The sequence below is a fragment of the Pleurodeles waltl genome, chromosome 5 (genome assembly GCF_031143425.1).
Source record: "Pleurodeles waltl isolate 20211129_DDA chromosome 5, aPleWal1.hap1.20221129, whole genome shotgun sequence".
Taxonomy (NCBI): domain Eukaryota; kingdom Metazoa; phylum Chordata; class Amphibia; order Caudata; family Salamandridae; genus Pleurodeles; species Pleurodeles waltl.
Window position 1 is genome coordinate 907,605,859 of NC_090444.1, and position 24,834 is coordinate 907,630,692.

The 24,834-nt window shown below is 41.7% G+C and overlaps 1 protein-coding gene across 1 annotated transcript in view; it reads left to right on the forward strand.

Annotated features, from left to right (window-relative positions):
- Nucleotides 1-2,277: 2,277 nt before the first annotated feature.
- The window catches only part of ENTPD6 (ectonucleoside triphosphate diphosphohydrolase 6), a 296,348-nt gene continuing 273,791 nt past the window's right edge, over nucleotides 2,278-24,834 (forward strand). Inside the window, exon 1 of the mRNA XM_069235036.1 lies at nucleotides 2,278-2,454. The gene's annotated coding sequence lies outside the window, so the exon portion shown is untranslated. The remainder of the gene's footprint in view (nucleotides 2,455-24,834) is intronic.

A 24,834-nucleotide genomic window follows, 5' to 3' on the forward strand; every position in this document is an offset into this window, starting at 1 on the left:
ATAATTGGTGTATTACTTACCTCCTAAGGGAGTATAGTTTCTATGGTATTTTTGGCATTTGTGTCACTAAAATAAAGTACCTTTACTTTTGTAACACTTAGTATTTTCTTTCATGTGTGTGAGTACTGTGTGACTACAGTGGTATTGCATGAGCTTTGCATGTCTCCTAGATAAGCCTTGGCTACAGCTACCCCTAGAGAGCCTGGCGTCTAGACACTGCCTACATGTCACTAATAAGGGATAAATGGACATGGCATAAGGTGTAAGTACCATAGGTACCCACTACAAACCAGGCTAGCCTCCTCCAAACCACTGTACTATATAGGTTACTTTTAAAAAATATCTTGTAATTGGTGACATTGGGTCATCCAGATAACTTGTGTAATGCCCGAATACCAGTCTTTATCGATTTTCCCTGTTGATGTTTTCCCACTACATTTGATCTTTTATAATTTGATTGAATAAATGCATAAAACATTCCATTTGTATACTACTTTAATATCATTGTTTATGGGAGTGGTGTTCCATTTTATTCAAGGGACCCTTGTTCCTTTAAAGTTAGTTTACTGCTCCATTCTAGGACACTCTATTTACTCCATGATACTATGCCACACCAGTCGGTGACACATCATTCTCCTTTATGCCATTAACTTTCAGCCATGCTGAATAGTAGTCTCACTAGTGTACAGCATGGCTAAAACACATTGACAAAGGCAATATAACTTGCATAGGCGAGACCTATTGGCTATGCCAATGCTTGTTTATAAGGTATGAACTTTAAGGTGACTCGCAATATCCTTATGTACACAGGGGGTATTTTACCCCATATAATACATGGTCACACCACCAACTTTCCCACAAACCACTTAAAACCCTAGTGCATAGCTTCTGTCATTCCAAGCTATTAAAGTACAGCAGAAGAAAGAAAAGCAACATTCCATTTTTTTGCTTTAAACAGCTGCACTAATTATGCTCTGTGACCTGATCTGCCTTTTACCTTGGCTGTTAGCTCTGGCTGAAGGCATTGCAATGTCAGAATTCGACTGTGATAACCCTATCATAGTCATTTTCTGATGTCTTTTCTTTATAATCAGTGAATGTCTTTTCTTTACACGCAGCGACTTGGTGCATCACAAACAGCCGTTTCTAAAGAAATTAGTGACTGCAGTTTATACAGAGATTAGAGAATCCATGTTTATATAGCCTGTAACTCCAAGAGCTTCTTCAGTTGAAATGCTCCTAGTTATGATTGATGTGGAGCCGAGCTTCCCAAGATCACACAAAGGAGTAAGTAGAACTGTTATTAGAACTATTGTACCTAATCGCTTTTGATCTCTTCAGTGCGGTTCCAATTGGCATGAGGCGAAGGGCATGACGGGTGTGGGGTGCAAAAGGTATGTTCTTCCTTTTTATCCTCCTACCTTTATTTGCTTGGTGCATGAAGATGCAAGGTTAATCAACATGTTATTTTCGCATTTGAGCTAATTACTTTGTGAATGTAAATAACAATAACAAATACTTTCAGACTGTGAAAACATCCCTCCTTTTCTCCCTATTTCACTTCCAATATATATATATATATATATATATATATATATATATATATATATATGATTGTGTATATTTAGTATATTTATCCGAGCCTGCAGTTCGTAAACAACAAGCGATTTTTATAGGGTTGATTGAAAGTCCCCAAGGCTGTCCCTGTCCCCCCCAGAAATTTATAGTCTCCTACACCCCTGGGTAGAGGCTAAAATTATGCTTCTCCAACATCATATTCACTTGAGACAGATAAACGCTGACAATATTTTTTTTTTCATTTTAAAGTTCTTATCATATTTTATCATGGCATTTGTTGCCTGATTTACATCCTTTGATAACTCGGCTCTTTGCCAGAAGTTTAGGGTCTCCTCCTCCCCTCTTTATTTTTGTAATTCCCCTCTTCCCACGTGATCACGCTCTGCCAAAATCCTTTCCTGCTTGCCTCACAGCACTAAACCGTCAGAGAGAATCGAGTAGAACTCGCCAGAGTTCTCAGAACCCCAAGTTCCCTAACAGTCACTCAAACCGAAATCCCACCGGAGGAACACAGGGAGAGAGTGCTTAAAAGTCGTCAAGGGCCCGACGTGCATGTCACGTGATGCGCCTTGTTGCTAGGGACGCAGATGGAATCTTCCTGTCATGGGAGCTATACGCTGTCATCACACGGACGTAAGGGACCTTTCCCTCCACATCGAGCACTTCTGGGTCAGCAGTGGCAGTCTTCCGGGGCGGTTCATTTTTTTTCTCTCCAATCGCAGGAGTTCGGAAGCAGCAACGGTTTACTTTCCTTTTAGCTGAGTCCCTTTAACTTGTCTATCAGTGCGGGTTACTTTTCCGAATGTACCGTTCAGCCTTCACTATGGTAGATGAAAATGCAGAGGCTATCTGAGTGCCTAAAGCCTTTTTTCAAAGGTAAGACTGAAGAGCTCTGCCTGATTCAGGAGTGCTGGCACGTTTGTATCATGACTTAAAAGGAAAGTCATGCACGAGCCCAAGGGGGTAATGTAACTGCTGAACTAGTAGAAGTCTTCCTTTTCACTGTTAACCAATAGTCAACTAAGTGTAATGGCGTATTATATTTACTTATTTTGTTTTTGTGATTTTATATAACGCGGGCTCTGCGTCAGAGCGCTATACAGTACTGTACCATTGTATATAGGTTGAGTTTTGTTTATTGTGAAAAGTTTTATATTGATAACGTGGCCTTTTATGTTAATTTATTACACATTACGACTCGTTTTAGGCCAATGAATCTTGTGACCCAGTGGAGAGACACCGTAGGACGAGATAACTGATCAATATGTCAAGCAATATATCAATAATGTAATCAATATTTAACACCACAATGCACTTTACTTTGGTTAAAGACATTAATCAAATTGTCGACGCAACCGTGACCTTTCAGCCATGAATACCCACACCTTTAATAGAATTTTATGTATTTTATTCCCTATTGGTTACAATCTACGAGCAAAAGAGTTAATCTCAATACCAAGAAGCATAACAGTATAGTCACAATATGGCAACTGTGATAAGATTTCATTAATGTAAGAATCACAAACATCAATACATAACACGGCGTAAACATAGATCAGAATACAGCAAATGTCATATATGTGTTAGTTCAGCATAGCATAACGTCAGTCATTTGTCTATTTGCGTCAGTCAAAGTGAACTCCTGTCCTAACCCCTAATTAGCATCAGCATGTTGGGCTTCATGCACAAGAATTTAGAACACCAATTTGGAAAACATCTAGCTATGGTCTCTATCAAAATAAGCAGTTGGTACCTAGAAAGGAAAAGCAAACAGACAAATTACAGATTGCATTGTCATAATTACCCTCCAAAGATTAGGTCAGCACACAGGGTCAGTCTTTGTCTTCAGGACATCAGTCAAAATGCCATCAGTCTAAACTCGACTAAAAGACAGGGGACACTTCCCTCATAAGGAGGAGAAGCGTAATGGGCATTCTATGGGTGAAGATGGTTTTAATAAATCTCAAAGTCGCCAAACAGAGTGACAGAGTTTCTGGATAAAATCAATAGAATTCCCTACCTAGTCCCGACCCTTTTGTGACATGGGTTTTTATCCCTTTTTCGTACTACCTTCCCCCAAGATTTCATTGGACATTTACTATACCCCACTATCTTTAACCTATCAAATTAAGCATTAGGTAATTCTAATTGTCACCCCACATTAATTCATAACATTTTGATTGGTCTTCATAATTGACGTATTCGGAGGTGGCACATCCAGGGGTTACTTCATACCTTGGCACGTCTTCTCGGGTCAGCAGTTCCATTGTCCATGGTTTAAACGTCCTTGTACATTATATTAATCTACATTTGTTTCAACTTTGTATTCAAAACTTTAACTAAGGCACCAAATAGGCGGTTGAGAACGGATTTATAAAGATACATTCATCTTTCAAATTGAAGAAAAGTACATTTTGCAGGGTCATGGCCTTTTGCGAGTCAGCACACTGAAAAACAGAAAAATGCTTTTAATATGAGAGCTAGGCAGCAAAAAAAACCACAGCTCAGGCTAACTTAAGGCTTAGAAGATTTTCAATATAAATGCAATATCGTAAACGTTAATATAAACTTGATTAACCATAGCATGAATAATTGTATTCATTATTATGAGTCATTAGTTTGCGTATACATTGGTGGCCACACACATCATGGTCATAATTCAAATGCACGTTTAAGCAAAATCGCTATTATTGTTGTTTTCTATGCAGCATCTTTGAGCATTGATATAAGCATTTCATTTTAATATATGTATTATTTAAACTACGCTCTCTCAGTCCCTCCTCTGATGACGCTCGTCATCACACAACCTTTCCCTTTGACCTTTCATTTTCAATTTTTCACTTTGCGCATAATGCGCATTTCAACATCTTGCCCTTTATGTGAAATTTCCCAAATTTCATTGAACATTTTCTCTCTTTCACTTTCTTCATTTCTTCTGGTTCTTTTAGTCCAATTTCTCTTGATTTTATCATTGATTTTGCATAATCCCATAATCCCAATAGACAGGCTAGAACAATTAATAGACCCATTAGTATTTTTGCAAGCAACCCATTCCAAATGTTGGTGAACCAGCTCCCTACCCTGGCAATTCCTTTTCCAAATTTCTCCCACACACCAGGTTCCTTCAAATCCTTCAAATCCACAATATTTCTAGTTAGGTTAGTAAGCATACCTCTAATCTTTTTACTATTATCCGGAATGAACGAGCAACAATGACGCTCGTTGAGCATCTTGCAGACCCCTCCACTCTTTGCTAAAAGAATGTCTAAAGCAAGCCGATATTGAAGAGTCATAGCTCTTTCTGCAGCAAGTTCAGTATCCATCAGGAGTATAGCCCCTGTGAAATTTGTCAACATGTTATCCACGATAGTAGACAACTTTTGAATCATTATAGAATTCAAGATAACCCCCACTGAAGGGATTATAGCTCCAAATATGTCACCAATGACAGCAGCCACTGATTCTCGTTTTTGTCTAGCATGTTGTAATTCAGACGTTTTAGGTATTTAAGTCATCAATCTGGTAAATCTTTGGGAAAACTATTCCCAAATAACATGTCCCATACCATCCCTTAGGGAGACGGTAATAAGCATTAAGCCCACAGATGTAATAGATCCCAGGGATCGCTGGATCCTGTCCATTCGACATAAATGTCCACTTACTCTGAAACAAAAACACATGTCTGCATTCACTCGTTCCCACAAACAAATTGTCCTGTTCGGATTTTGGCCTATATATACAAAGCCTACCTACATGTAATGCATCTATAGCTAGCTTGCCTTGTGTTTTAATTGCAGTGTAAGCATAATCATTTGCATATGTGCGTTTTTCTAATCCTTTTTCTAATCTTTCTTTCAATGCTTTGCGTCTATCATCAGTATGATCTAAAAAGCTTTTCTCCACAGGTGTTAGCAAGCAAGTCAAATTATTGCGATGTGCATAAGCGGTTCCAAATGTAAGTGTCGACTCAAAGAATCCTCTAACTATTTCTATATCATGTTCCTTAGCTAGTTTGTTCAGGAAGTCAATCACAGGCACAAAGGAAAACACAACATCCAGATTTGAGTAAAAGTATTGTACATGCTGTTGATTATAGAATCTGGTTAGTAGCAAACTATAGCTAATCCCGTATGTTAAAGGAAGGCTATGATAAGTAACCCCTTCTTGCACAGATGAAGGAATCTTAGTGCACACATAACAGTCTTTTGCATCCATGGTCTCCACATACTCATTTAGCAAGCGATAGAAGACATTAGTAGAAAGTTCCCCTTTTTAATTAGTTCCCTCATGCAAATGTCTTGCATCCTGCTCAAATCTTTCCCGCTGTGTTAGTGTTGTAGTTTCAGGTTTTGAAGTAGCGTTAATAGTCTCGTTCTCTATCCATGGCATTCCCACAATCACTCCCACAATTATTATTGCACACACAATACCTATTATAAGACCTAGCCAACCACACACCTTACTTCCCTTGTTACTGCCTCTATTATAAGCCATGTCTGTATAGAATCAGATAGTAAATTAACAATCAACTTGAGGATGATTTAACATTTTCTCTGGCTCTTTGCGTGTATTTACAGCTTCTTCACTCGCTCCAGGACTAATTTTGTCGAATCAGATTAGCAGCTTGTCACCATCAGGTTTCTCGAAGTCAATCCGGTTTTAATGTCACATTCGGTAATTTATAAAGTCTCTTTTATCAGTTTTCAGAGTTTCAATTTTAACCAGGTCTCTCCTTTGGATTAGTTCAGGTACCGTAGTACTGGCCTGGTACTTCTCGGTCAAAACAGAATGCTAGAAATTCTTGTTGCCATTCAGACGTTGTAGCATATGCCCATTCAGGACCTGTATATCTTCTGTTTGCAACTCTTTTTCTTTTCAGCCTTCGTTCACCTTGCTGTTCTCCTTCACTTAGGTCTTCCGCTCGAGATGTATCGGTCTCCTCTGTTATAGTTTCATTTGTTATGTTTCTTATTCTTAAGAGTGGTTTCTCTGGCCAGTTATCACCCTTATGTGTCTTCTTTCGATGTGTCTTTTCAGGACGCCGGATAGCACCCTCCTCTTGTGATATGGTGTTTTCACTTGATGGACCTGCAGCTGGCTCAGGAGACTCTGGCACACTCCGATCTCTTTCTACTATTTCTCCTTCTTCTTCTGGATCTGTACCGTGTTCAAGTTCTAACCCGTATCTATCTACTTCTGGGAGAACCTCTCCTTGATTTAATTCTCCTGCTGCCTCTACTGAGATAGGCACTCTGTCACCTCTCTCGAACGTATTCACTGTTTGAGGGATGAGGCTGTTCTCGGTGGGCCCTCCGGCAGTCTCAGTTCCTTCTTGACTGTTTTCTGGCCCTGAGACTTCTCTTCCTGGAGCTGTTGTGCTGGAAACTTCAAGTGCCTCTTCAACAGGACACGTTACCTTTTTTGTGTGACTGGCATGTATCCAGTTTGGAACACCTGCACATTTCACGGCAGTGGTTGTTGGCAATATTACTTGATACTGCCCTTTCCAACGTGGCTCCAAACACGACTTTCTCACGTGCTTCTTGACAACCACCCAGTCACCGGCTTGTAGGGTATGACCTGGATCCCAAATCGGTGGCAATGTGTTAGCCTCTACCTGGTGAGAGAAAGAGCGAATCACATCAGCCAAACCTTTGCAGTAGTCCAACACCATATCATCTGTGATATTCACTAGAGCATTCGCAGGTACTGTTGGCAACCTCCTAGCTCTGCCCATGAGGATCTCATGGGGGGACAGTCCTGTTTTCTTATCAGGGGTGTTCCTCATTGACATCAGCACTAAGGGTAATGCATCTGGCCATTTCATATTCGTAGCTGCGCACATCTTTGCCATTCTTGATTTCAGGGTACCATTCATTTGCTCTACTAGTCCCGATGCTTCAGGGCGGTAGCTACAATGCAGCTTTTGTTCGATGTCTAGTGCGGCACACAGGAGTTTAATCACCTCATTGTCAAAGTGTCTTCCCCTATCTGACTCTATAGAGACCGGAAACCCGAACCTTGGTATTAGTTCCCTAAGCAGCAGCTTTGCAACTGTGAGACTATCATTTCTACGAGTGCTGTAGGCTTCAATCCAGTGACTGAAAACACACACAATCACCAACACGTACTTCAATTCTCCACAAACAGGCATTTCAATGAAGTCCATTTGCATTTTGCTGAACGGACCACCAGCTCTCCCAGTGTGGCTCAAAGTTACCACTGTCCCTTTCCCAGCATTCATCTTTTGACAGATGATGCACCTGTGACAGATAACCCCGGCAGCATGTCTGAATTTTGGGTTGAACCAGTCTATTTTAAATGACCTGATCATTGCATCCCTCCAAAAGTGAGCCTGTCCATGGTATAGCCTGGCAAACTGAGACAGAAGACTGTTTGGCAAAATTTTTTTCCTTCCTCTGAGACCCACAAATCATCAGCCCTCTGTACACATGGCATTCTTTGCCAGGGACGTTTTTCCTCTTTGCTAGCACGACCTTGTAATGTTTTTAACTCATCTAGGGTATTGACCACCCTTAATGCAAGGTTCAAACGTGTCATTTTCAGTTTGCGGTAACAATTCCCACTGTTCCTTGAACGATATACAGTTCAGTGCGCAAAACCTTGTGACTTGATCTCCATGACGTTTCCCATGGACACAAAGTCTTGCGACTTAACATGAGCATTGCATTTCACCACGGCAATTTCAAGAGGTAACTGAACTGTATGTAACAAATCCTTTATTTGTTCACCATTTTTCAAAGGCGAGCCAGAAGAGGTCATGAAACCTCTCTGTGACCATAGTTGGCCGAAATCATGTACATCCCGAATCCATATCTGCTGTCAGTATAGATAGTGACTCTCAGATTCACAGCTGCGTGGCATGCCTTGGTAAGGGCAATTCATTCTGCCACTTTTGCGGAAAACACTTTCTCAAGCCAGAAGGCTTCAATGATACCAGCTATGGTACATACCGCATAACCAGCTCTCAGTGTTCCAACAGAATCTCTTAAACAGGACCCATCGACAAACATGATACAGTCATTTTCTTTTAGCTGTGTGTCCTGAATATCTGGTTGAGGTTTAGTACACAATTCTGTTACCTCAAGACAGTCATGTTCGAATTCTTCCTCATTGTTAATTTCAGTATTCTCAACAGGAAGTAAAGTTGCCGGGTTCAATACAGTACATCGTTTTAGCGAGACATTCAGTGACCCCAGTATGATTGTCTCATATTTAGTGAGACGAGCATTTGTCATGTGCTGAGTTTTGGTTTGAGTCAACAAAATTTCAACTGAATGTGGAACCATTACTGTTAGGGGATATCCCATGACTATGCCTTCACACTGCGTAAGGCTCTGACCAACTGCTGCAACTGCGCGCAAACAACCCGGTAAGGCTGCTGAGACGTGGTCCAAGGTAGCTGAAAAATATGCTACAGGGCGATTTGCACCTCCATGGACCTGTGTCAAGACAGACAAAGAACAAGCATCACGTTCATGACAAAACAGTAAAAAAGGCTTCGTATAATCAGGCATGCCTAACGCTGGTGCCCTGCACATGCATTCTCTCAATTCCATAAATGACTCAAGCTCTTCTTTGGACAAAGCTATGGTATATGGCTCATCCTTGATCTCTTTGCCTGTCAGTCTTATTAAAGGTTTCGTGATGATCGAAAAGTTGGGTATCCACTGGCGACAGTAGCCCACCATTCCCAGAAACATCCTGACATCCCTTTTTGTCGTTGGAGGGTTCATTTGCAAAATGGCTGTTATCCTTTCTTTTGATATTCTCCTGGACCCTTTTTCGATTAGATGCCCTAGATATTTCACCTCTTTCTGACAGTATTGAAGCTTCTTAGGTGACACCTTGTGTCCGTTCTTTCCCAAATGATTCATCAGGGCAATGGTATCATATATACAGTTATCCCTTGTTTTGGATCCAATCAGCAAATCATTGATGAACTGCACTAGAGTCGAGTTAAAAGGCAGTACTAAGGATTCCAAATCCTTTTTCAATATCTGGTTAAAGATGGACGGTGATTCAGAAAACCCTTGTGGAATTCTGCACCAACTGTACACTTTATCCAGGAATTTAAGCTGAACAAAAATTGGCTGTCCTCATGAAGAGGTATCGAAAAGAATGCTTGTGACAAATCTATAACGGTGAACCATTCAGCATCACACGGAACCTGAAACATGATCACTGCTGGATTGGGCACTATAGGGCAACATTTGACCACAATCTCATTTATTTTTCTCAAGTCCTGCACAATTCGAACTTTTCCACAGAGCTTTTTCAAACCCATCATTGGAGAATTACATGGACTGCTCAAAACTTCCTTCAGGACTCCCTGTCTCAGGAAATCTGCAATTATTTGTGACACTTCAATAAGAACATCTTGTGCCATATGATATTGTGGCACCTGGGGAAACACTGCATTTGGCTTTACTTGTACTTCAACTGGTTCCACGCCTTTTATTAGTCCCACTTCCTTTCCTGTCAGATCCCACACTTTCTCTGTCACAGTTCCCTGTAACTCGACAGGTAGATAAATCATTGCAAGCATTGGGAACAAGGTAATTAAAGGATAATCCTCATTTGTTGTCCCCGTCTCTTCCTCTGAAAACTGACCTTCGTCTCCTTCATCGTCACTATTTGTCTGTACTTCGATTCCGTCATTGGAACAGGTAATCGAAGATTTTGTCTTGCACAGTAAGTCCCTTCCCAGTAAGGATAATGGGTTTGAATCACAGAATACGAACCTATGTAGCCCCTGGAAGTTGCCGATCTCAACCTGTACTGGATCTATAATCGGGTTTGTCAGATACTGATTTGCTACTCCAACCACCCTTATGGTACGTCCCGAAAGTGGTAGTTTTGGGACCTCCGCACTTCTGACTGTAGAGCTTGTAGCTCCAGTATCGACCAAGAATGAAACTTTGTAACCCATTACCTTCCCTTCTACATAGGGACCCCTCTGATCTACCTCTAGGGACGCTGCAAGCCTACATTCTTCGCTATCTGAGCTGTCATCTGACCATTCTCCATTCATGCCATTTTCATCTCGTAATGGGAATTGCTGTACTGTATTATTTTGACTCATTACCTGACCTGTGACCTGTTGAGGAACCATCACCTGTTGCTGTCCCATCGGAGCCATTGGTAATTGCATTTGCTGTCTAGGTACCATGGGAACCTGCTGTTGTACTTGTTGCATTTGCGCTGGCTGAAAACGTGCCATTTGCATTTGCTGCATGGGCTGTACCCCTTGCATTTGTACCAGGTTGTTCTGAAAATTTGGGTTTTGATGTCTCATTTTTTGTCCTCTTACATTTTGCAATGTACCGACATTAGTGCTTTGCTGAACAACACCATCCTGCACCACATTCGGGCATTCCCGTTTCCAATGCCCCACGCACCCGCACGCGTGACATGGTGACATCTTTTTCACCCCTTGTACATCATTTTGAACCACAACGGTATTCAAGTCCGGCCCGCGATTCATAAACCCTCGGCCTCGACCTCTCAGCTGCGCCTGAAACTCACCATTCATTTGCAGTTGCTGCTGTATCATCTGTTGGACTTCATTTCCCTGTATTCCTGCCTGTGCAGCCCTTATCTGCATCACCATCACTTTCTCTTTCAGCTTTTTCTGCTTCAGCTCAATCTCATCACTACAGTATTTCGCACACTTCATCAATCGGCTTCGCTTGCCAACAAATCAAATGATTCTTAATCATCTGGCTAACTTCTGGTCTCAGCCTTTTGACGAATCTAAACATGAGATGGTTCATGTCCTTCGGTTCAATAGTCTCAGTACCACTGTAGTGTTTGAATGCCTTTAGCAATCTCTCATAGTAAGCATGTATTGATTCCTTAACCTCTTGAGAGGTCAATCTTTTGCCAATCAGTCACCTTCGGCGACACCTTTTGTTTCAAAAACTCAATCACCTTATGATAGTACTTCATCACCTCTTCAGAAGGTGCCCCGGTCACCTTATCCCTCGCTGGCTCCTTCCTTGGCCAATCTACCCCACTTTTACACTTGAGCCACAAGTCAGGCGGAACAATGATCTCAAACAAGGTATTCAAGTCTTCCCAAAGACACTTTGCAAGTTTCACAAACCTGTCTGCCTGTTGGTACCACCTGATCGGTTTCTCCCTCAATCTAGGATAATCATTAGTAAAAGATAGGATGTCTCCTCTGGACCACGGTACATGAACTAAGACACCACCAGCTGTTTCTCTCATGCGTAAAATTTTTACTGATTCCACATCGGGTGAGGCCTTGGCTTGATTTGACCCTAGACTGTCACCCTTTTCCTTATCTCTTTTCTTTTCCCATCTGCCTTCCCATTTTTCCAGTGCACCCCAAATTTGCGCACTTTGCAACAATTCTTTCAAATGTGCCTTCATTCCCTCAGACCTCATGTGCTCAAAATCTTTAGAGTCAAAATCTAATCTGTAACTTCTTTTCAGATGTTTAGTGTTTCCGATATCAATATTGTATTTATCTGCCAGGTTCGCTAATCTCTGATGCACCTTGCCTACTTCTTTGGTAATCTTGGGGCACAGGAATCTTAATTCTGCTTCCATGTATGACTCCAATCTATTTACTCCCATCGTACCTTCGTCTAATTCAGCAGCTTCTGCCCCTAACCTTACAAAGTTTAAGTACTCATCTTGCCTTTCCTTTCCTGGTTCGACTGTAGTCACTGCAGCCTTTTGTGAAGTATAAGTCTTTTCTAGCCATTCGTTTAGCTGTTGGACCGTGATACCCTGCAGTGAGATGTTCCCTGCATGTATCATCAGCGCCTGTGAGGTGTTCGTATTCATTGTCTGTGGAGTTAAAACCCCTAGCCCTGCTTGACGCATTGCTTCTATGGGTGCTCCCACTGGGCTAAGGTATATTAAAGACCTCAGATTTTCAACTGCTTGTTCTCCTGGGGCCATTATCTGGGGAGTTCCTATAGACCCTCCTCTTATCACATATTGGGTCATTACTCCTTGATCACATACGCCAGTTTTGCCTTGAGCATGCAATGGCACTGGTGGACCAACAGTAATTGGCAACGATATAGCGGCAGGTGTCTGACCTGGTCCCAGACTCCGCGGAGCAGTAACTCCATAGGTCTGTTCCAAAGTACCCGGGACAGGCACTAATGCCGGACCAGCTACTGGGTTGTACCCTGGTATCAGTTGTGGCTGCGGCTGGGACAGCAATTTTGGAGTTGACTCAATTTGCAATAACTTTGATTTTGTATATATCTGGTCTGGCGGCACTATCAGATTTGTAGTAGTCTCAAGTGCTGGAACGTCTGGGTAGATTCTCTGTATCTGCGGTGGAGGTTGCAACTGTATCAGTATGTCTGGTGCAGTGGGTACACTGACACCATTCTGTATCAAAGCCGTATCATTAGTCTGTACTGTATCAGCAACTACCTTCTCCTGTGTCTGGTTCCCAGGATCCATGCTAGTGCTTGGAGCGCCATCGCTCACCGCATAGGGTGGCGGGCGATCATGTAATAATCTGTCCATGGATTCCTCATTATCTGAATCATCTTCCTCTTCCCAAGGTATTTTATTCTCTTTAGAATTGTTCGCATCTTTATCTGTTTTACAGGAGACTTTCTTTCCCTGTGCTATTCCTGGGAACAATTTTAGTCCATCAACAATTCCCCTTCTCCACATTTTACTGTCGTTATCCCATCAAGCCTCGGCATAGGATTTTCCTGCCCTTTTCAGTCTTCTCTGAAACTTTTCTTGCCTTTGTTTAAGAGCCATTAGATCTCAAACCGCTAAAGCTTCATACTGAGCTGGCCTCGGAGGTGGTTTCTTTACGCTTAACATCCCCCTCAAATTCTCTAGCACCCTCGTATTGAACGTCCCATGTTCTGGGAATGCTAAACATCCCTCCTTTTCTGTCAGTTTGCGCCACTGTTTCATCCATAAGCAAGGCGCGACACCTTTCTCTTCCATAACTATATAAGCTGGAGTACCCTTTGGTGGTGTAGGCTCCCTATTAGTTGCTACAATATATGCATCTCCTTTCAGAGCGCTCTTAAATGCCTTGACAAAATTCATTTTGCAATTTTCTCTTATTTGTATTTTAATCAGAAGTGACTTAGGGCCAGATGTACGAAAGGATTTTACCCATTCTGTGTCTATGGGAAAAAGCTTTCGTACATATGGCCCCTAGTTCCTAGGACACTCTTCACCCTCCTTTCTCAACCTATTGCCTCTCACGGACGGCAGCCAATCCGTGCGCGACCCTTCTCGACAACTGACCTATCTCAGCGCGGCACCACTGACGTCACACTCACACATACTGCAGCTGACAAAGTCTTGCGGCTCGTCCGCTCCTCACTGAATCCACACAATATTAATGCAAATTATTGCGAGCACCCTAAATTACAACGCAAATCTGCCAGTTTGCTACCGGAAGGGTAACACATTCGCTTCAGAACTTTACAGAGATTTCACTTGAAGCCTCAGCCGCTACTTTCTCCTTAACAGCTCCCGCATACGCAAGCAGAATTCGACCCGCAAATTCTACTCTCGAATTGTCAATGGCTCATCCTAGTGCACTTTAGAATTTGCCAAATCTCCATCGAAGGTTTCACACATACATTTCGACTCAAACTTGACTTGTCAACCACGCCCGATTGACCTATTAAACCACACAGATTACAACATAAACCCAAGTGTCTCCCACACTTGTCAACATACTCCGGAGTCTTAGACCACGACAGGTCCGTACATAAACAACAAACCACATGGATAATTTTGAGCACCAAGCGCCACACTCATATGAAGTACGCCGACTTCCCTACTCTCATACTGCGGAGTACGCCCACTCCTACTAAAACAACATTTACTTGACCTAAATACTCACAAATTTCACAATCACCTGCAAAAAGGCATAAGCTAAGCAAGCGCAAAAACCCTAAACCACACACATTATGGCGCCAATAACATTCCCAACTCACTTAGGTAGGCTCCGAGATCCCGGGAAAGTCATGGTGAACGTAGGAAACCCATCATACCTCCAATTTGCATTATCACAGAAAAACAAATTAAACAATGATTCTCCGTCCTAGGGCCCCCAAGGGCCTAAACCGTTGCTCTGCTACCAGAACTGATAATGAGTCCTTTTATGTTAATTTATTACACATTAGGACTCGTTTTAGGCCAATGAATCTTGTGCCCCAGTAGAGAGACACCGTAGGACGAGATAACTGATCAATATGTCAAGCAATATATCAATAATGTCATCAATATTTAACACCACAATGCACTTTACTTTGGTTAAAGACATTAATCAAATTGTCGACGCAACCATGACCTTTCAGCCATGAATAACCACACCTTTTATAGAATTTTATGTATTTTATTCCCTATTGGTTACAATCTACGAGCAAAAGAGTTAATCTCAATACCAAGAAGCATAACAGTATAGTCCCGATATGGCAACTGTGATAAGATTTCATAAATGCAAGAATCACAAACATCAATACATAACACGGCGTAAACATAGATCAGAATACAGCAAATGTCATATACGTGTTAGTTCAGCATAGCATAACGTCAGTCATTTTGTCTATTTGCGTCAGTCGAAGTGAACTCCTGTCCTAACCACTAATTAGCATCAGCATGTTGGGCTTCATGCAAAAGAATTTAGAACACCAATTTGGAAAACATCTAGCTATGGTCTCTATCAAAATAAGCAGTTGGTACCTAGAAAGGAAAAGCAAACAGACAGATTACAAATTGCATTGTCATAATTACCTTCCAAAGATTAGGTCACCACACAGGATCAGTCTTCGTCTTCAGGACATCAGTCAAAATGCCAACAGTCTAAACTCGACTAAATGACAGGGGACACTTCCCTCATAAGGAGGAGAAGCGTAATGGGCATTCTATGGGTGAAGATGGTTTTAATAAATCTCAAAGTCACCAAACAGAGTGACAGAGTTTCTGGATAAAATCAATAGCATTCCCTACCTAGTCCCCGACCCTTCTGTGACATGGGTTTTCATCCCTTTTTCGTAATACCTTCCCCCAAGATTTCATTGGACATTTACTATACCCCACTATCTTTAACCTATCAAATTAAGCATTAGGTAATTCTAATTGTCACCCCACATTAATTCATAACATTTTGATTGGTCTTCATAATTGACGTCTTCGGAGGTGGCACATCCGGAAGTTACTTCAAACCTTGGCACGTCTTCTCGGGTCAGTAGTTCCATTGTCCATGGTTTAAACGTCCTTGTACATTATATTAATCTACATTTGTTTCAACTTTGTATTCAAAACTTTAACTAAGGCACCAAATAGGCGGTTGAGAACGGATTTATAAAGATACATTCATCTTCCAAATTGAAGAAAAGTACATTTTGCAGGGTCATGGCCCTTTGCGAGCCAGCACACTGAAAAACAGAAAAATGCTTTTAATATGAGAGCTAGGCAGCAAAAAAAAAACACAGCTCACGCTAACTTAAGGCCTATAAGATTTTTAATATAAATGCAATATCGTAAACGTTAATATAAACTTGATTAACCATAGCATGAATATTATTATGAGTTATTAGTTCGCGTATACGTTGGTGGCCACACACATCATGGTCATAATTCAAATGCACGTTTAAGCAAAATCGCTATTATTGTCGTTTTCTATGCAGCATCGTTGAGCATTGATAGAAGCATTTCATTTTAATATATGTATTATTTAAACTACGCTCTCTCATATTATTGCATTTACATTTTGTGTAATTTACCAGTTTTGGCATGTTGCCGCAGCGTACCTGTAATATGTGGTATGATACGCAATTGTATTTCCTATTTTATTTATGCTGTTTGCAGTTGTGCTTCTTTTCATATATGCTATGTCCTTCTTTATTGCTTTCCTCTTCTGTTTACTTTTGTGATCTTTAAGCTCTGTGTGTGTCATCAGTGCCCTCGGGTTCTAGAGTCTGGTGGAGTGTCAGTTGGAGGCTGGCTCTGAACCTGGAGGGTGCTGTTGGCTGTTGTGGATCCTGTTAATAAAGATACTGCATAATTCGACACAGGAGTGTGAATAGCAGTTCTTTCTTGGACCTATATTGTTCTTTTTTTTTTTTTCAACCCCTACATTTTTGGTACCAGGAGTGGCGCACAAGCTGATCCACCGACCACCACGGATTTCGATCTATTAACGCTGGAGGTGTTGGAAGAACTTTCATGCAGCCTTAACAACAATTTGGGCTGTACCTGTCAGCCTTCATCGTGAGAGACAGATGTTTAATTTGTTTTGCTGTGTGAGGTGAGGAACGAAAAAGGAGGAAGTCACCTATAGCCGTTGTGGCATGGGTCTGCTCTCGAGCGCTTGGATTGCCGAGCGCACTCTCGGGGCGAGCTCGAGGCTGCGGTTGCTGAGGCCACATACGATGCCGTTTGGTGGCACGAGAACAGTGCGTGTTACCTTGAACGCGCTCTCTGCCATTTGTTGTATGTCACTAAGGACTCTATGGTTGTTTGGCAGTGCGTATGACGTCAAAACGTTTGCCGAACTTAGCGCGTCCTTCGGTTGCCCAGCAACGTGTGTCACTGAAGAGTTACCTGCTGGAAGAAGCCTTACTGGTGCCTTGCTACGCGTGTCACGGCAGAGTTCAAACAGGAAGGAGACGTACTGGTCATATTTCTCGTGACGAGCTTTGTGCTCGATTTCTGTTGTTTTCAATTTTTTCCGGTGTATTCAGCTGGAACGCTTGTGGTGCATCGCGTTTGGATACCACATTTGTGCCCAGTTAATTGTTCTGCTCCTCGGAGTTTTACCTGTGGTGGAAGAAAAAAAAAAAAACACAAGAAGGACGAAGTAGGAAGAAAAGAAGAATGAAAAAAAAATGTGGAAGTGAACATTTAGGTCTTTGCCAGCATCAACATTGGTTTTTTTTTCTTTTCTTTTTCTAACTTACGTATTCTTATTGACTTGGACTTTATGTTTTGATTATAGCTCCCTACGGGGGGTGGATTTATGCAATTCAATTTGTGGTACATGTTTTGATTTGTCCATTTTCAATTTGTAAGTCAAACATGTCTTCAAATCATTGGTGGTACAACCTCCGCCTTTCCTACAAAAAGCTGGAAAACCAGAGATTAGATGGAGCGAATGGCTGAGAATCTTTGAGAATTATCTTACTGCTATAGATGCTAATGATTTTTCTCTGGGCAGGAAATTAGCTCTTCTTTTCAACCATCTTGGGGTTGCAGGACAGCTGGTGTTTAATAATTTACCGGTCATTCCATCACCGTTGAATGAAGACATAGTTTGGGATGTATATATTGAGGGAAAGGAAAGGTTCAGAAAACAGTACTCGGGTGATTCTAATGTGTTGCTGGAAAGGTTTAATTTTGCAATGTGCAAACTGTCAGCGCATGAGTCTGCTGATTATTTGACTACGTTGCGTGTGCTTGCTGCGAAGTGTGATTTTGGCAATATTGTGGATGTGTATATAAGGCAGATGACTTCAAACTGGGGGGGGCCCATAGTGGGGCCTCGAGTAGTCCCAGGGGGGGTGCCAGACTCTGGCCAAAAGAAGCATTATAGAGATTACAGGCCTTTGTTTTAAGCAAAAGCATGTTATTGCATTTTTAAAAAGGTAACAGTACCTAACTGCAATGTTTAAATAGGTCTAGACATATTTAAACATTGCCATCTTTATAAAATATTTGTGAAAAATTCTGAGGGGGGGGCCATAGACTTTTATTTTTCAACTGGGGGGGCACGGTATTAAGAAGTTTAGAGACCACTGATATAAGGGATCAGTTTGTTTTCCATGGCTATTCAAAAAAATTAAAGAACGGCTTTTGGCGTGTCGTAATCCTTCCTTGGATGAAGCTGTTGATTTAGCGAAGGCTATTGAAAGAACCATTATCACATCCAGAGTTGTGTGGGGGCAGAGTGAACAAGCTACTGTTAGTCAAGTTGTTGTTGATTCTGAAGTATGTTACATCAAAGAGAGGTCCTTTAGGCATAAGAAAGGGCAGTCTCAGCTGACAAAGACATGTTACCGGTGTGGTTCTCGTAATCACATAGGCAATAGCCAGTCGTGTCCTGCTCTAGGAAAAAAAATGCTTGAAATGTCAAAAAATAGGTAATTTCCAAGCAGTGTGTAGATAATCTGGCAATAGTTTCAACTCTGGGACCAGAATGGAAATGAGTAATATATATACCCAAGACGTGGACGGTGTGGCAGATTGCTTGAGTAAATTGTCTAATGTGGTCTTGACAGTAGACTTACAATGTAATGACAAGAGTAATTGTGTAAGACACTTCAAGGGACCAACTTGCAAAGTATTAATTGATTCTAAAAAAAATTCTGGTTATGGCTGAATCTTTCATTTCTGGCCAGCAACTAGGTCTTTGGAAAATGCTGACATCACTCCCAAGGCTTTTGGGGATCTGGACATTGATTTGTTGGGGTTCTTTTGTATTACCTTAGAAATTCTAGGAAGGTCTATTGTCACTAAAGTTTATGTTGGGGTTAAAAGAAAGGGACATTGTGGGTTGGAAAGATTTGGCTCGATTGAGCATTGTTCTTTGTCCGGGTCGTGACAATCCCATTATTCTTGGAGACAGGCCACTCAGTGAGGAGGGGAGTTCTGTTTTGTCAGGTCAGACCTGTTCCTTTATCTATTAGGGACCAATTGAAAGCTTTACTTGATAATTTGGTTTCGGATGGTATAATTACTCCTACAAATTCTTCAGAACGGGGTTCTCCAATTGTCATCACAAAAAAAAAGAATGAACATCTTAGGCTATGTGTTGACTTGAGATCACCCAACAAAAATATCCTGGTGGATTGTCATCCACTCCCACACATTCAGGAGTTGATAACCACTTTAGCTAACTCTAAGTTTTTTTCGACTATAGATTTGCATTCAGCATATCACCAGATTCCACTTAGTGAAGGTTCTTAAGACTTGACTACATTTATTGCGCCTTTCGGAGCGTTTAAGTATGTTCGATTACGTTTTGGTCTGGCTTCAGCAGCAAGCGTGTTCCAGAAACTGATGAATTTATTATCGGTCATTTGAAAAATGTCTGTACGTTCCAGGATGACATTTTAGTACACACGGAAACAGTAGGTGAACATAGAGAGATTCTTGATAAGGTGTTTAGCATTCTTCATAATTGTGGCATGACTATCAAGACTGTGAAGTGCAGATTCATGGTTGAAAGTGTAGAGTATTTTGGTCATTCCATCTCGGCTGAAGGCATTAAACCTAAAATGTGCAATCTGGAGGCTATAAAGAAGGCTCCTCCTCCTGCCAACAAAGATGAGCTGCGTTCCTTTCTTGGACTTTGCGAATATTATTCAAGGTTTGTTAATGGGTTTGCCTTAATGGTACAACCTCTTAGATCTTTATTGAAAAAAAGGCAGTTAGTTTGTTTGGGATGATCAGGTTATTGATGCTTTTGAACGCATAAAACAAGTTGTATTGTCTGCTCTGACGCTGAAATAATTTATTCCCTCTGGAAAGTCGTTTTTGATGCCAGCCTTAAGGGGCTTGGAGCTGTTTTTGGCCAGTGGGTGAATGGCCAAGAAAATACGGTTGCATTTACAGCTAGAGCTCTTTCAAGTGCTGAGAGCAATAATAGCACAATTGAAAGGGATGCTTTAGCCTGTGTTTGGGCTGTTCAAAAGTTTAGAACGTATATTTGGGGAACTCCTTTTGAGATTTACACCGATCACAAGCTTTTAGTATTTTTGTTGGGCGGTAACAGTTTAGGAAAAGCATCTGCCCGGCTTGTGTGTCTTCTTTTGAAGTTACAGGAATATAACCTTGAAGTGAAGTATATGTCTGGTGGGAAAAATGTTAGAGTGGATTGCCTAATGCGTCTTCCATTACCATGCACATTTGATGTTGGTGACGACCAAGACACTGAGGGGGTTATTCTAACTTTGGAGGAGGTGTTAATCCGTCCCAAAAGTGACGGAAAAGTGACGGATTTACCACCAGCCGTATTACGAGTCCATTATATCCTATGGAACTCGTAATACGGCTGGTGGTATATCCGTCACTTTACCGTCACTTTTGGGACGGATTAACACTCCTCCAAAGTTAGAATAACCCCCTGAGTGTGTGGTAGGAGTATTGGATTTGGTTTCTGCTTCTGGAGGTTTCTTTACGGAGGAGGACTGGAATTTAGCCATGTCAAATGATATTATGTTGTCGCAAGTTTTGCATCACATAAAAAATGGTTGGCCAAACAAGAAGTATACTGGTGAGAGGAATGCTTCTAGTCAGTTAGCTATGGAATTGTCTTGCGAGAATGGTATCTGCATGAGAGGTTCTGTCTGTGTACCACCTAGTGATCTACGACCAAGATTGATTACAGGGGCACGTGAAGGTCATCTGAGTGTTTCTTCAACTTGCAAAAGACTAAAAGTAAAATATTGGTGGCCTAATCTGGATAAACAAGTTGCTGACTTTGTTGACACATGTCCCTATTGTGTTGTGTCTGATAAACATTGGAAATGCAATACTAAACCATTACACCATGTTTCTTTCCCAAAGAAGCCGTGGGAAAGAATTGCAATGGATTTTTCAGGGTCGTTTCATTTGTTGCCTAAGAACATGAGATATCTAATTGTTGCCATAGATTACTTTCCAAAATGGATATATTTTTCGTTTGTGGAGGATGCTGATACTGATGCTGTGATTTCTTTCCTATAAGATCCTCTTTTGTTGGAAGGTGCTCCATCAGGAATTGTCACTGACAGAGGAGTGCATTTCACTTCTAAGAAAATGGGAAGTTTTTTGGAAAGATTTAATATTAAACACTCGCAAGTTGCCTTATATAGTCCAGCTTCTAATGGCTTGGTAGAACGAGCCAATCGCATTTTGAAGGAGGGGATTCAAACAGCTTTGGCTAGTAATCGTAATGTGCATGACTTCCTTAAAGAGAAAATTTGGGCGTATTCAAACACACAGCATTCCACTACAGGTATTTCTCCTTTCACACTTCTCAGAGGAAGGGAGTCCTGATCGAATCTTGTACCAGCCTGGTTAGCTGACTCATTAGTTGACGAACTCAATAAATCTGATGTGGAATTGAAAGATTTAAAACACAAAGTCCTACAGAAGCAATTAGTACAGAAAAGTAATTATGATGTTAGACATAGGGTTACCGATACAGAGGTAAATCTACATGATTGGGTGTTGATTAAGAAACCTCAGAGAGTTTCTAAGGGAGAATCCAAATTTTCTTTGCCTGTTAGGATAATCAGAGTCCCAAAGGCATTGGCCCTACTAGAAGGGAAAGGGTGGTGGAATAGAAATATTGTTGTTCCTATTTCTGCTTCACAGGCAGAAATATCCAGGAAGTCTTACTCTGGAAAGGAAGGATATTCTAATTCAAGTAGTTTGTTCTTGAATGACACTTCAACAAAGTCAGCAGACATTGGAGGGGAAAGGTCAGAAGCCTGTATTAATCACGATGTAGTAGGATTACACAGAGAGGAAACAGGAAACCACGCTTCCTCTAAGCTTGTGTGTACATGTAGCTATAGGATTGTTAAATTGCCTTCTAAGTTCAATGATTTTGTTTTGAACTGATAGTTTTTTTGTTTTTGTTTTGCTTGTTGTTTTAAGGGGGGAAGATGATGTAATATGTGATATAATAAGCAATTGTATTTCCTATTTTATTTATGCTTTTTGGAGTTGTTTCTTTTCATATTTGCTATGTCATTCTTTATTGCTTTACTCTTCTGTTTACTTTTGTAACCTTTAAGCTCTGTGTGTGACATCAGTGCCCTCAGGTTCTAGAGTCTGGTGGAGTGTCAGTTGGAGGCTGGCTCTGAACCTGGAGGGTGCTGTTGGCTGTCGTGGATCCTGTTAATAAAGATACTGCATAATTTGACACAGGAGTGTGAATAGCAGTTCTTTCTTGGACCTATATTGCTCTTTTTGTTCTTTAGTTCTACCCCTACAGTACCTTCCAGCATCTTCGGCATAGCTGCCAATTTTTCAGTTTGGTTATGTGTTGCATTTTTTTCAGTGTGCATGTGTGTGCTAGCTAAGTACGTTGTGTGTGATACTTTGCTACGAATGGGAAAAAGGATGAGGTCCTTGTAATATAAATTTCATAAATGACTTCCTTTTTGTGCGATTTAGTAGCGCGAATAAGCCTACAAGCAGCATTGTGTAGCGTGTATCTGTGTAAAAGACAGGGGGAGAGACTTGAGATTGCTGACCTCTGTACCCCATGACTTCATGATGAGAATACGCGATTTGGAGGATGTCAACGTCACCTTCATCACTCCCCCAATATTGCCATGTGCTTTGATTTGAAGGGGATCACTTTTCAAACCAGTTTCACTTTACCGTCACTCATAGCAACGAAGGCTTAGGAGTGCCTGTTGCCCATGTTTCACATATGAAATGGATATAATAAAGTGAAGGTCCAATTAAAATCTTTTTATTGTGCATTTATTATCTAGTTAACATTGTTTTAAAAATAAGGAGAAGAAATATGCCAGTGTGTTAGTCAAACCACCAGGGCCGAGATTATGTTCATAAGAGTAAACAAGGATGAGGGGAATGAGCCAGGGCGCTCAGTTTGGAGGAGAGTGTGCAGTTGAGTAAGGCAGCGTTTTTAAAGAAGAGGTAATATGGAATCTATCTCACAGAAGATCTGTTTCCTTGAGCAAGACCAGAGGAGGCGGATTCGGAAGAGGAGGGAGTGAGCTGCAGATGGACTCTTGCGGAACAAATCTTAATAGAAGAAACTGTTAGCGCTGTCGGCTGCACTTGTCAAGGTAGGGAACTTGCCTCAGTGCTGCAGGCATGTAAGATGGGTTTCCTTTAGGCAGGACTAGGCCATAGAGTGCCAGGGAGCCTGGCCAGGCTGCATAATAAGCACAGCCGGCCTTGGGTCAGATGCACTCACAGACTTGCTTATTTTGTGAAAGGAGTGTAAATGTTAGAATTATGACACAATCATCAGCACATTCCCATATAGTGTAAAAGGCCATTTATTAGGACAGGATTGCTATTATAACATAACATTTGCATAACTTTTTAAAACTTCAACTTCATAAATTTTCCCGTACTGTCCCTTTTGTAAACAAACCCACATCTTTTTGTTTCATTCATCTACTGTCCACCTTCTCCTTTCATCCCCTGCCACATTCAGGCATCCCCCACACTGTCATCCTTCACCTGCTTCTTCCCCTCCTTCCCCCCCCTCAAAGGTGGCCAGGTCTGCATCTGACTCTCCACCCTCCCCCGTCTACTGCCCGCTCTCAGCAACCTGCTCTAAACTGGCAACCCGCACCCATACCCAAACAAGCACCCCCAAACACTCCTCCCCAACGTATACAGCCTATGTAGGGTGGGCGTGTAGCAACTTCTCATAGCGCGATCGGCCTACGCACGGAAGAGACCGACCCCTCCCCTGACCTAACTATATATACCCCTCCCCTAACTCCCTCCCATGCTTCTCTCCCTCCATTCCCGCCCCGTGACACCTCCTGTGTCACGAAGGATCCTGTGGAGAGACTAGACTGCGTCTCTGCTCTCCACGGGGCCCTTCATTGCATTGGTGGGGCTGCCTCCCTGACTGCTGGTCTGGTGGTGCTTCACCTCTGGAATTAAGTGCTTCATATGGACAAGTTCACGGTCAAGTTTTCATACAGACACGATCGTTCTCAGTGTGGGCAGGCCATGGATTACTACTTCATTGTGGTGCATCCAGTGGGAGTCAGCAAATGACTGCCTGGCCAATAACAGCACCTTCCAATCCGTGTAAGCACTGATCTTCTCTCTCCCTGTATGGCTGCTGACAAACAGCACCAGAAATGTGTTGGTGCCTGCAAGCTGTCTAATGAAATCAAACAGCTGGTGCTGCTTGGACAACTGGGAAATATTGAAAAACAAGAACATACTCTCTGTAGATTGCGCGACATGTTTTGCTCTTTGCGGTGATGCAGAGACATTACACGCATGCGATAGTCTGGCACGAGATGTGTGGTACTTGGCAGGTCTGTTTCAGTGTTCGATATTATGTGGAGAAGAATAACGGAAGATTAGTGACGGTTGAACAAGGAGAAACTGCTTGCGCTGTGGGGGATGCTGCCCGGTGGGCTGGTTTACTGCATCATCTTGTTTATTAGATTGACTTGCATGCAAACAGAACCAATTCAAGCGGGAAACTCCTGTTTCCTGAAGTAAAAATTTCTTTATTTTAGCTGCCTCACTCCTGAA